This window comes from Alosa sapidissima, chromosome 17 (genome assembly GCF_018492685.1).
Source record: "Alosa sapidissima isolate fAloSap1 chromosome 17, fAloSap1.pri, whole genome shotgun sequence".
Taxonomy (NCBI): Eukaryota; Metazoa; Chordata; class Actinopteri; order Clupeiformes; family Clupeidae; genus Alosa; species Alosa sapidissima.
In genome coordinates this window covers 28,019,942-28,031,689 of record NC_055973.1, presented here as the reverse complement: position 1 = coordinate 28,031,689, position 11,748 = coordinate 28,019,942, and the positions used below count along the sequence as shown (strand labels likewise).

Sequence of the window (11,748 nt, the reverse complement as noted above, 5' to 3'; positions counted from 1 at the left end):
CTGATTTCACTCGACTGTGAATGCATGTATATATGTTGTAAGACATGTAAAATAAACGAATGACACTGGCACTACGCACAAATGAATGTAGCCTAAACTTACACCGCACTTTCCTAATAACTTAAGTTTCGCTGTCTAAACGAATTCAAACGGGCTACGGTTTCAGATTTTTCCACTCTGGGACCAGGTTTCAAGAAAGTGCGGTTTCGGGCAGTGCGTTTACAGGATTCGTTTGGACGCTCGGCCAAGACGAAGCAAAACCTCTGCGTTTAACCTAAAAAGCGTGTGGACAGGCCCTTAGGATGCATGCAAAAGCCCATCGCAATTTCTCTGGGAGCCAGCTCCCTGCCTTTATGTGTGTGTGTGTGTGTGTGTGTGTGTGTGTGTGTGCCTGTCTGTGTGTGCTCTGTGTGCTCTGTGTGTGTGTGTGTGTGTGTGTGTGCGCGCGCGCGTCCGCACATTGATATGATTGCAAGATTAATGTCCTCACCCAGAGTCCTGGCACGTTGAGCATGAGCACAGGTGATCCGACTGACACCATCCCGCGCCTGCCGGAGGAAATTAATTAACCTGAGGAGCGGCGCCTAAATCACACGCACTCTACAGGGGTGTCAATCAGCCCTGAATAGCAGGCCACACTGGGGCTCGGCTTCCTGTGTAGTGGGTGGCACAAGTGACCAATGAGCCGTCAGTGCTGAAGAAGCGTGTTCTAGAATCTTGTGTTGTGTTGTAGAGTGTTCTAGAATCTTTGTGAAGAAGGAGGTGTGGTCATCGCTCTTGAGTGACAGGAAATGATAACAGCCTACAATCTGCTCTGGTCTGGTATGCATGTGATTACATCGTACACAATCACCGTCTGTCATCAATTTTGTCATCAATCAGTCGTTGGGGATGCAGGGATAAGTGGAGGGGAAGGGCTGCTGAATGCTAAGTGGGTGCACAAACCTACACAACCTTTACACTGTGGCTATGCTAGCTGATTAGAGAGCCTGTGGTTCACTTGTTGCAGATGACACGGTTCCCTTCTCCACTGACAGGTTAGTTCCTACCGTGCAGCATGAACAGAGAAAAGAACCTTTGTTTTGGCACTCATAGCAGTGTTTGCTGGAAGACATCCTTTGCCAAAGTAACTCATTACTTTAAAATGCACTGAAGCTGAGAGGCGAGACTTTACACTAAGCAGGGTTATGCGAACACCTTTTCTCCATTTATTTAATGGCCATATTAGAGAAAAGGAAGTTCATCTGGGATTTATCAGATGTTTGTGATGGAAAGTCCATAAGGGGACTGGGGAGACCAATTTACACGTCTTGGTGCATCAGTTAGAAAGGACACTGTGCTTAGAGCTTCAAGTTCCTACCAAGCTCTTCTGTGGTTTGTTCATTGAGCATTACTATGTACACAAAGAAGCGATTAGTATTCACTCGTCCTGAATGATGTTTACTGGTTACTGGTTCCCAAGGTAACATGCATGCCCTCGCTGCTTCATTCCTATTGGTACTGTAGTTGCCATGTTGTGGTGCTTCACAATTGCATAAAATAGCACTTGCATATATTTTCATGTTACTGTGTGCCCTGCTCATTCAGCCTTGTCCACCACGGCCTGCCTCTTAACACTGTAAATGCCTCACTCCCACTAGAGATGAATGGAGTTTGAGCTTCTGGCTTAGCAGCTAAGGTAGAAGCGATTTGCTCTCCAGCAATAGACAGATGATGAAACAGTGCTTTTCTATTATTTGCATCGCCATCACATTTCCGCTCTGTGTTATTAAGTGGACCGCCGAAAAATGTCTCCTCTTGAAACATGCTCAATCAACTCACGAGAGTTTTCCCCAAATCTTCCTGCACGCATAGCACATCTCTGTGAGCCAATTACAGGGAATTTACATATTCTAATCTAAGTCCGCTCCCTTCCTCTCCGTATAGCGATGCTTACAGTATAACGTTAATGGAATCCTGCCACCTCATTAAAACGGCAGGGCTGCACGTGCAGAGCTACATTGTGCGCTCTGAGACCCTGTGTCTACACCTCGGATCAGCACTCGTTCAGAGTACCATTAATAATGAAAACTGACTTAAATTCATTCCCGCCCGGGCACCACTCTGAATTTACACTGCCATGTTCTCACAGCTGACTATCCCTAGTTGGTTTGGCCACCCCGCCCCCCCTTCTCTCTCTCTCTCTCTCTCTCTCTCTCTCTTTCTCTCTCTCTCTCTCACTCACTCTTATTCCTGTCTTTCCACCTTTAACTACGTTAATACTCTTGTATTCTTGTTCTTGGTGAAGTAATTAGTCATTTAAAAATTAGAAAGAAAATGTATATTTTCAAACCAGGTCAAATGATTTGTTCTTGCATGAAGTAACACTAGCACAAACATACACACACACACACACACACAGAGACAGACAGACACACACACACAAGATGGGAATCTATGGAAAATGGTAAATGTAATTTATTTAGTCATGATTATAAATTATAGAACTTTAGTTCAGTGGCAACCTGGAGCACATTGAGCATACACTGGTTTTCACTGCTAGACACCTTTGCTAGTATCTCTGAACCACCTCAAACAAAACAAGGACATTTCTCTCCCTGCCAGCCAACACATGTGCCACACACGTCATGACGAAACGCCCAACTGGCATCTGGCCTGGCACCACTTTGGACCCCTGGAGGCTACTTGGAAACAGGGCGGTGATGAGATACAATTAGGAGAGAGGGGGACGCCTCCCCGGCCCCAATGCTGCACTCCCAGAGACATCTGGCTGTGCCCAGGACTGTCACGGTTTGCTCCAAAACCACTTCATACTCCTTCCATCAGCCATTACGGGCCAGAGAGAGCCATGTTTCGGCAGCTCTCTAAATGTCACCAGGCTTGAGGAAGCTCAGGGGCTGGAGGTGGTGAAGAGGGTGTAAAGGCCACATCCTGCATATCACACTGTACAGGCAGCAATTCCATAACTTAGTCTTACTAATGAAATAAGCTTGGGGGTGAGGAGGGTCATTCAACAATGAGGGGAATGAAAGATCTCAAAAGAGAGTAATGAATTAGTAGTTGCCCTATCGTAAGGTCATTAATTGATGTTTAGTTTTAGATGGTGTGTTTTTGATAAGGGCTGCATCTGCCATTTGTTTAGGCTGCACAGATGCATAGTGCACACTAACAGGTGCAGATTGTTGACATAAAAGGTTATGGCGCATGGTGACAATTTATTTGCTGAAACCTGCAGTTTAGAGAGTGTTTGCTCTATCACCTCATCTTTCTTAAACAGAGATGTTGTGCATTCAAATACACACTTGTGTATTTGAATCTGTGTGTGTGTTTGTGTGTTTGTGTGTGTGCGTGTGCTTGTGCGTGTGCGTCCCTGCAAGCTTTTCTTCGTATATAAATCCTTGTACCATTCAAAAGCAGCTAATAATGTTAGCATCCCTTGAGACTTCAAATGATAACGTTGCTCTTCAATTGGGAGGACCATTGCAAACAATTTAACACAATTGCAGTGTCAACTGAATTTCAAGAAAAAATGAATCCCAAAATCCCTCACCTGTTTTCTCATTAGAGATCTCCTTAAACCCATAGCAATTCATTTATTTCATTTATTTAAGTTTATTTTTACATACACACACACACACACACACACACACACACACACACAATTCAATTGGGAGGACCATTGCAAACAATTTAACACAATTGCAGTGTCAACTGAATTTCACGAAAAAATGAATCCCAAAATCCCTCACCTGTTTTCTCATTAGAGATCTCCTTAAACCCATAGCAATTCATTTATTTCATTTATTTAAGTTTATTTTTACATACACACACACACACACACACACAGACACACACAAGATGGTCTGAATTTTATGTTGAAAGAAGAGGCCTCACAATGAGGAGGTAAACATTAGGCTAGAGTACATGGCATCAACCACATATTCCAATGACTGCACAAAATAAAGAATGGGGGGGATGTGTAGTAAGAATATCAAAATAGAACAGGATTGGATTCCCTGTTTACACGGCTATATTCTCAGAGCCATTTGCCAGTCAGTGAGAACAATTTGGTTTGTTTTGCAGAACTGAGAGAATAATCATAAAGGAAGATCACAGATACATTATATTATAAATTACCCAGATACATTTGGAAATGCAATCTACTTTTCTACTAGGCTGCAGAGCACAGACAAATAGATCATCATAGGGTGTTTGCTTTTGAACAAGTCTAGTTAGAGACTTGTGGTTTTTCTGTTTATTTGAAAAGATTAGGCTCTCTGAGGCGATGATCAGATTGTCACATCTGTCCAACTTCTGAAGACTTGGAAAAATCAATCCATTCATCTCGTAATCTTTCAATCTCTTCCTCCCTTCTCCTCTTTTTATACTGGGCAGATTGTCTTCCCTCAGTTCAACTTGATTTGTGCTGCACAGACACACACATATTGAGAGAGAGAGAGAGAGAGAGAGAGAGGTGAAGCCCTATTGAGCATATTTTGCAGTGCCAGTGTGTGTGTGTGTGTGTGTGTGTGTCAAGGTAAGGGGTATTGAAGGAAGCAGCCAACTCCTCTTGGCACTGAATCCTAAAATGGCACTCATCATTTATCTTGCTGATGTACCAGCTGCCTTTGTCTCCCAGCCTGTCTGACCTGAGGACTTGTTCCCTTTGATGTTTTTTTAGTCATATGAATCAGGGTTTGATTAATTTATTTGTTTGCAAGAACATGATCTCAGAAAACATCTAAGCCACACAAACCCTTAATGCCACTTGTACTTACAGAAAAATCATCAGTGAGGTTTTAACATGCAGAGTTCACTTGCCTCCTCATAAACTTTACATTACAGAGCTTGATCAGAGGCTTGCCAAAGACAGGGACACATTTTCATGTCAAAACCCATCAGCATAGCCTTTGAAATGTTCCCACGTTAACGCCCCATGCATTACAATGTCTGTTCTGTAACACACCAGCAGAACAGACATTAATAGTCAACAGGAACAGCTTTTTCTTATGTATTTTGTAATTTGACACAAGATATTGTTCAAAATGTCTGCATCCCAATACAGTTTTGGCTGCTCTGCCTCAACTGTTTCTCCCTTGCCTACTGAATAGCAATTTTCCTGTGCAACAAAAAAATCAATACAATATCATGGTGGACATGACCTCCAAGCTGCCAGTGCACAGTGCAAAGGATCTCTGGCAGCAGCTGATGGGGCTGACCCCTGCCTGCGGACCACAGTGACGCCTCATTTTGCCTCCCCTCCCTCTCACTTCAGCCCCTCTCCTCCATCCACCACCCAAGCCCAGCCAGGAGTGGGTGATGCAGGGTCACACTGACAACAGCCCCATAACCAAGACTGGTTCCAGCACTCCGTGGTTGAAAGGTGGAGGAGGGGTTGGAGGAGCTCAGGATTCAGGACATTCTGCCAAGATGCTGTCAGAGTAACATCTCTCTTTCTCTCCCCTCCCTCTCTCTCTCTCTATCCCTCTCTTTCTCTCTCTCTCCGCAGCAGTCTGTGTGGTGTTAGAGGGGGGTGGGTGTGGGGCAGAGAGAGTGGCAGTGGGGGCACTGGAAGCTGAAGGGCTGCCACTCCTCTGCAACTTCAGCCGTAGCTTGCCCGTAACTTGTCAAGGTAAGTGGATGGAGATTGCTGTAAACAGCCTGCTGCAGCCACACACACAGATACAGACACTTCAAATGTGCACACAGCCATCTGAGGGTTTAATTTTATGGTTTAAATGTCCAGCTTCAAATGATGTACTATTCGTCAGTGATATTTAGTGTTGATTTCTGACCTCATGCCCATCAAACTTGTGTGAGTTGTATAGCTTTGTGACATAAGGATGCAGTTGCTGGTCTAAGAGAAGCTTCATGGGTAAATTCTACAGAAATAGACGCATATCCATCATCTGTCCAGAGGAAGTGTGCTCCCCATGTCCCCCACCTACAGCTACACAATTTTACCTGTGTGTGTGTGTGTGTCATTTTTGGGGCCTTTCTTTCTGTTGACAGAGCTCCACATAAAACGTATTTTATTGCCTGTTTCCTACAGCTTCTAACAACCTGTGGGTGTAACCGCAAAGGTTACAGAAGACAAGAGCCTGTACTATAATACTGTAGTGTCACACAGGTGACATTTGTTTCCTGATAAGGTAACCCTCTCTGTTTCTCATATTACCATGGGGAGCTGGGAGCTTTTGGGATTATTGACCACCTATTCTTCAAATTCATTTCAACTTACACGACATTGTGACCTCAGCCATCCCTTCTCTCCTTGACCATCCATGTGGGGTGCACCCTATTATATTACCTACAATCCAGCTCTCTCTTAGGATGACTGTAGGAGACTGGTATTTTCTTTTTAACACTCGGCCAGGCTTTTGTCTTTCACAGCACGTCCTTGTCACCCAACCTGGCGCCGAACAAAGTGGCATTTGCGCTGTGGAGAGATGGGACTGAGTGGAGTTTGATAAACTGTGGAGCCCACAGAGAGACGTGGGGCTGCTTTCATCTGCTGATGCATATTACTGTATCGTTGTCTCCGTGCCCCGAGGAACATGGGGCTCTGTGAATAAACCATGGGAAGTTTCCTGCTTGCCTGGGTGTTTTTCATATCGCCTGTCATCGGCAGCGACTGACGTGCGGAATGTAAAAAAGCTAGACGGCAGGGCAGGACACAGCCCATGGCTATCAGGGAAGACTTTTATCACCGCATGCCCCAGTGACAAGGCTGAGGCCAGCGATCCTCCGACATAAATCAGTGTTTTCCCCAAACACCGTGCGTCTCTTAAGCATGTAGCACCTCCCTCCTCCTCCTCTTCCACTCTCACTCTATCTTTTACACACACACACACACACACACACACACTTTTGATTGTATTCAGGTGCTCCCTATATTCCCTTGTGCTGTGGAGGAGGGGGGTGTGTGTGCTATATACGACCTGAAAGTGAATGCGTTTTCGAAGACACACGTGTTAGTATTCTCATTAGTCAGCATAATACAGTGAAAGGCATCGCTGTTGTGAGTTCACCGATCTTCATCCATGCCTGCGAGCGATTTAGATGAGACCGAGGGAAAGAGAGTGGGAGACAGAGAGAGATGGGGGTATATTTATGCAGTTTTAAACATCCACCATGTTGCTACTGTAATTGGGTTATAAATCATTTGAAGAATGGGTGATGTAATTTCTAGCAATCACAAGAGCTAGAGGAACCAGATCTACTGGCTGCAATCATGACTTATTCTTCTATATACCTGTCGGAAAAAAAATATGCAGAGCTTTAGAAAATTTTTACCTCTCACCAGAGTTACAGATTATTACCTTCTATACCAAGCAACTAAAAAGATTTGCAAAAAGACATTTTGTGGAAAGACTTTGTGGCACGTTTGGAAAGATCAGAGAGACGCCATTGTTTCATAATGGTTGATGGCGCTCAAACTTCTGAAAAGTTTTGCGAGATAAAGTGGAATCGTTTTCCCAAGATGGGCCCCAGCTGTTGCCTCTCATTTTGTTTCTCTGAATCTGTGCAGCTGAGAGGACTTCCTAATTCCTGGACTAGATGAGTGCAGTGTGCAGACACCACAGCCATATCAGTGAGTTAACCATCATTTCCCATCTGAGTCTGAAAATCTGGGGGTCAGCACTTAATTAGTGGATATTTCAAACCATTTCTACACCGCAATCAAAAAGATAAACAGACATATTTACAGTGCAAGAGATGTCAAGGAATAAATGCAGCTCTGTACCTTAACAGCATACCCACCCCAGAATTACCACTGCACTCCAGAATTACCACCCCACTCCAGAATTACCACCAGAATTACCACCCGACTCCAGAATTAGCACTGCACTGTTTTATGCCTCTGCTAGATACACTTTTGAGGGGTAACAGTGACCTTGACAATTGACCATCAAAATGTAATCAGATCATCCTTGATTTTACTGTATGGGTTTATGTGAAGGTTTGTGCAACATTTGAAGAAATTCCCTTGAGGCATTCCTGATGTATTCACAAAAAATTAGGTCACAGTGACCATGACCTTGTAATCAGTTAATTTTTCAGTCTAATTCAATGTATGTACCAAATGTGAAGAAATTCCCTCAATGTACTCCTGAGGAATCATGGTCATGAAAATGTGACATACATGAGGTCATAAGGACCATGACCTTTCACCTTTGAAAAGCTAGGTCTAATAATTTCATCTTTGACTCCATTTGAGTCCATGCGCCCAGTGCATCTAGGCGCCAGACTTGACACAACTGTTTTCTTGCCAGTACGCATCCAGTGATGGACTGAGATCAAAAAACAGCCCTGGCATTTGCAACACATAATTTTGAAACCCTTTTTTCACTATTTTTAAACCCTATTTTCACTATTTTTAAACCCTTTTTTCACTATTTCGAACCCCTATTTTCCACCGTCAAGCTAGCAAAAGTTGACTGGACACACCTGTGACGCCCCAGCTGGTCAGTGCTGGGTCTTGTCGCACTTCTTGCTCTTTGTCTGTGTTGGCTCTGCTGCTGTTCTGTGTGTGGCCTACAGGGGGAGCTCTGCAGAATGGCGTGGGCTAATTGCGCCAGCGATTAGGGCAGAATATAAGCGGGTCCCGGGAGCCTGCTTCAATCTCTCTCTCGCTCTCTCTCCGCTTCCGCTGATTGCCGGTTCCAGAGTTGCGGGGTGCTGTCGTTGTGGCCGGACGGGCTGCGCCCTGTTCGTTTCTTTTGGTTTTGCACTTCACCTCACTATGCTGACATACACTACAGTCTTGCTTTACTCTTCATTCACTGACTTTTGTACATAGTTCATTTATTTAATAAATATTTTCTTAATTTTGAGCAGCGTGTGGTCTCCCCTTTTATGTTGTGTTTGCCTTGAGCCGGGCAGGCACAACACACCCTAAATGTATTTTAACCACACGCTTCAGATTGTGTGTTTTAGATAGTTGAAATAGGGCTCAATGTCTATATCTGTACCCAATTTGAAGAAATCAAGGCATTCACCAAGGACGGGATGGATGGGTGCACAGACAAATAAGCCTTTGCATCAACAAGGCATAAAAAGACAGTTTGTGCTATTAAACTGTGATTCTGCCCGCAACCTCTGTGCTGCAATAATGGTGTGTTTAACCCTATGGTTATTTGAATACAAAATAATCACGTTACCCTCAGACATTGCCCTGTTTCCATGATGGCACTCTCTTATTCACTCACTACTTTAATCACAGTCACCAGAGTCTGCCCATTGATTAGGAAATTAAGATAATTAGATTATTGTATTGGTGAAAGGGGAAGTGCCGTGTGGCAAAACGATTGCCTTTGTTGCTTTGTCAGCCATTTCTCTCCACGCATTGCCTGGTGACATTACAATGAGGCAGCAATTAACTTTCAGGCCTTCCATGAAAAATTAATTTCGGACTCGCTCGACTGCCTCGATGACCTGGCGGTCATTGCACTGGCACACACACTGCAACACATGCAATCTTGTCGATATACAATGACCAATCTACAGTATAGGACAGAGGGAACTATTCTCCTGTCACTTAAATGTAAAATGTCTCACTTTGCATATTTCTATGTTGTCAGGTTGAGTATTTACTCTTATGAGCAATCACAAACAAATGCTGTAGAAAAACAATACAAGCCGCAAAGCATAAATTCAGTGCCAGAAAAGTAAAACATACATGTTCACGGACACATGAGCTAGAACACCTGTCAAAACCTATCAATCAAACAGAATTGATTTGCAATTAGACTATTTGCATGAAAATTGTTATGAAATGAAGACAGACAGTGCACTACTTGAACAGTCCAGCTCTAAAAAACAGGATAGGCGAGTGGTTCAGACTTCAGACTCCCGCTTTTATCAATGGAAATCTATGTTTATTGTGTTTGTGTTGACTAAGACAGTCTGAATGAGATGCCAAACTTTATGGAAAAAACAGTGCTTGTTCTTTGGCACAAAGCTGCAAATGTAAAAAAAAAACATGGAAAGAACCCTGGGTAATATTGGGAGAAACATTCTTGGGTCAGACAAACAAAGTTGATTAAAGATCTGAATCCTAGAAAGGTGAAACTTGAAACCCTGAAACTTCTGCTGTAAAAAGTAAAGTTCCTGTTAGTAACTCTGTACCATGTATTTGCAACATTGTAGAATGCTTAGTTTTCATTTTACACAAGAGCAAATATCCTACTGCAAATATCCTTCAATGTAGAAGTGAAGAAAGGGATACGATGATACAATATTGTATCTTCTGATTCATGTGATATTGCACAGGGGAGCCCTACGTTTGTTCTCTCTTTCTTTCTCAAAAAACACCAACCAAGCACAAGTCATATTAAACCTTAAAACCCTCCGACGCGTTTCAGCATGAAAGCTTGATGCTGAAACGCGCCAGAGTGTTCTAAAGGTTTAATATGACCAAGCCACAAAAATAAAGGCTTTTTGACTATTTGAAAACGAGAGTGCCTTGGAACTTATTTTCCTTTTCAGATAAGAGTAGTCGTTAGCCACTGACACTGAACTGAAACATGACAAGTTAAAGTTAGGGGGAAAGTCAAACTACTCTAACTACTTATAACTTACGGGGACAAACTCCCATGCTGAATATCACCCATATTTGTTCAGACAGACAGCAGGAATGTCAGCAAAAATCTAATAACAAAGGCATCAGAGCCATGGCTGACATTATCAGCAGAGCAAATTAGAAAAACCACACCATCATACAGGCACACACACACACACACATACACACACACACACACACACACACACACACACACACAGTACACACACAACAGACTGAACAAAGAGAGTTGACATCACTCTGTCTTCACAGATACTGGAACACAGATGGAGGATCTACTGAGACATGAATAAAGGCGCCACTACTCACCTCTCTCCAAGGCTTTGACAGATAATATGTAATGACATTCACAGACGCTCTCCGATGCGAAATATAATGATACTCCACTAATCAACTTCATAGATGCACTGGTCCCTATGAAAGGGCCAGGCACATTACTGCCCAACACTGGTGACATTAATTAAGCCAAAATAGCTAAGGGCTATGACAGGAGCAGTCAGTCTGCCAAAGTAGTCCCAGAGCATTTAACAGTTTGTCCATCAAGTGGAGGGCAAACGCAGACACCACAGAGACTAAAGTTGGCGGCAGCTTTACAAAAGACCCTTGGCCAAGTTAAGAGGGCGGGCATCACATATATGAGACGCAGTTGTGAACTGGCACATGATCAAGTGCTGGTGGAGAGAATCCACGCCTGTCGCCTGATCATTTGCCACTAATTAGTCACATTTCCATAAAATAAACAGCAGAATATGACAAATATGTGGTCATAAAGTATTGAGAACATCCCCCTGGCGAGTATATGTATATACACATTTTGTAATTATTAGAGAAAGATATGACTTTGTGAAATTTTAACACTCCTGATACATTATGGATACTATTACAAATACATATGTGATTCGGTTTAGATTTTGCAAAAGGTTGTTGATATGTGTGCACAAAAGCAAGCCAAATTGCTCACCACTCTTGGTGTAGCTCATTGGCTGATTGGCAATGTCTATGGCTCGGTCTCAGCAGCTATGTTTCTGTCCCGCATCCAGGGCTGTGTAGGAACACTGTTCCTATCTTGTCTGCTAACTCTGTACAGACATCATGAGGACCAATCAAAGGAGCAATTTGATGAATTTGTGGTGTAAGAGATTAAAACCACAGGCTTTCAGTAA

The 11,748-nt window shown here is 43.3% G+C and overlaps 1 long non-coding RNA gene across 1 annotated transcript; it reads left to right on the top strand.

Annotated features, from left to right (window-relative positions):
- Positions 1-940: 940 nt before the first annotated feature.
- On the top strand, positions 941-6,495 carry LOC121688290. The gene is made up of 4 exons (XR_006024547.1): positions 941-1,037; positions 5,510-5,632; positions 6,053-6,152; positions 6,394-6,495. It is a non-coding gene; the product is annotated as an uncharacterized LOC121688290 (long non-coding RNA).
- Positions 6,496-11,748: the final 5,253 nt, after the last annotated feature.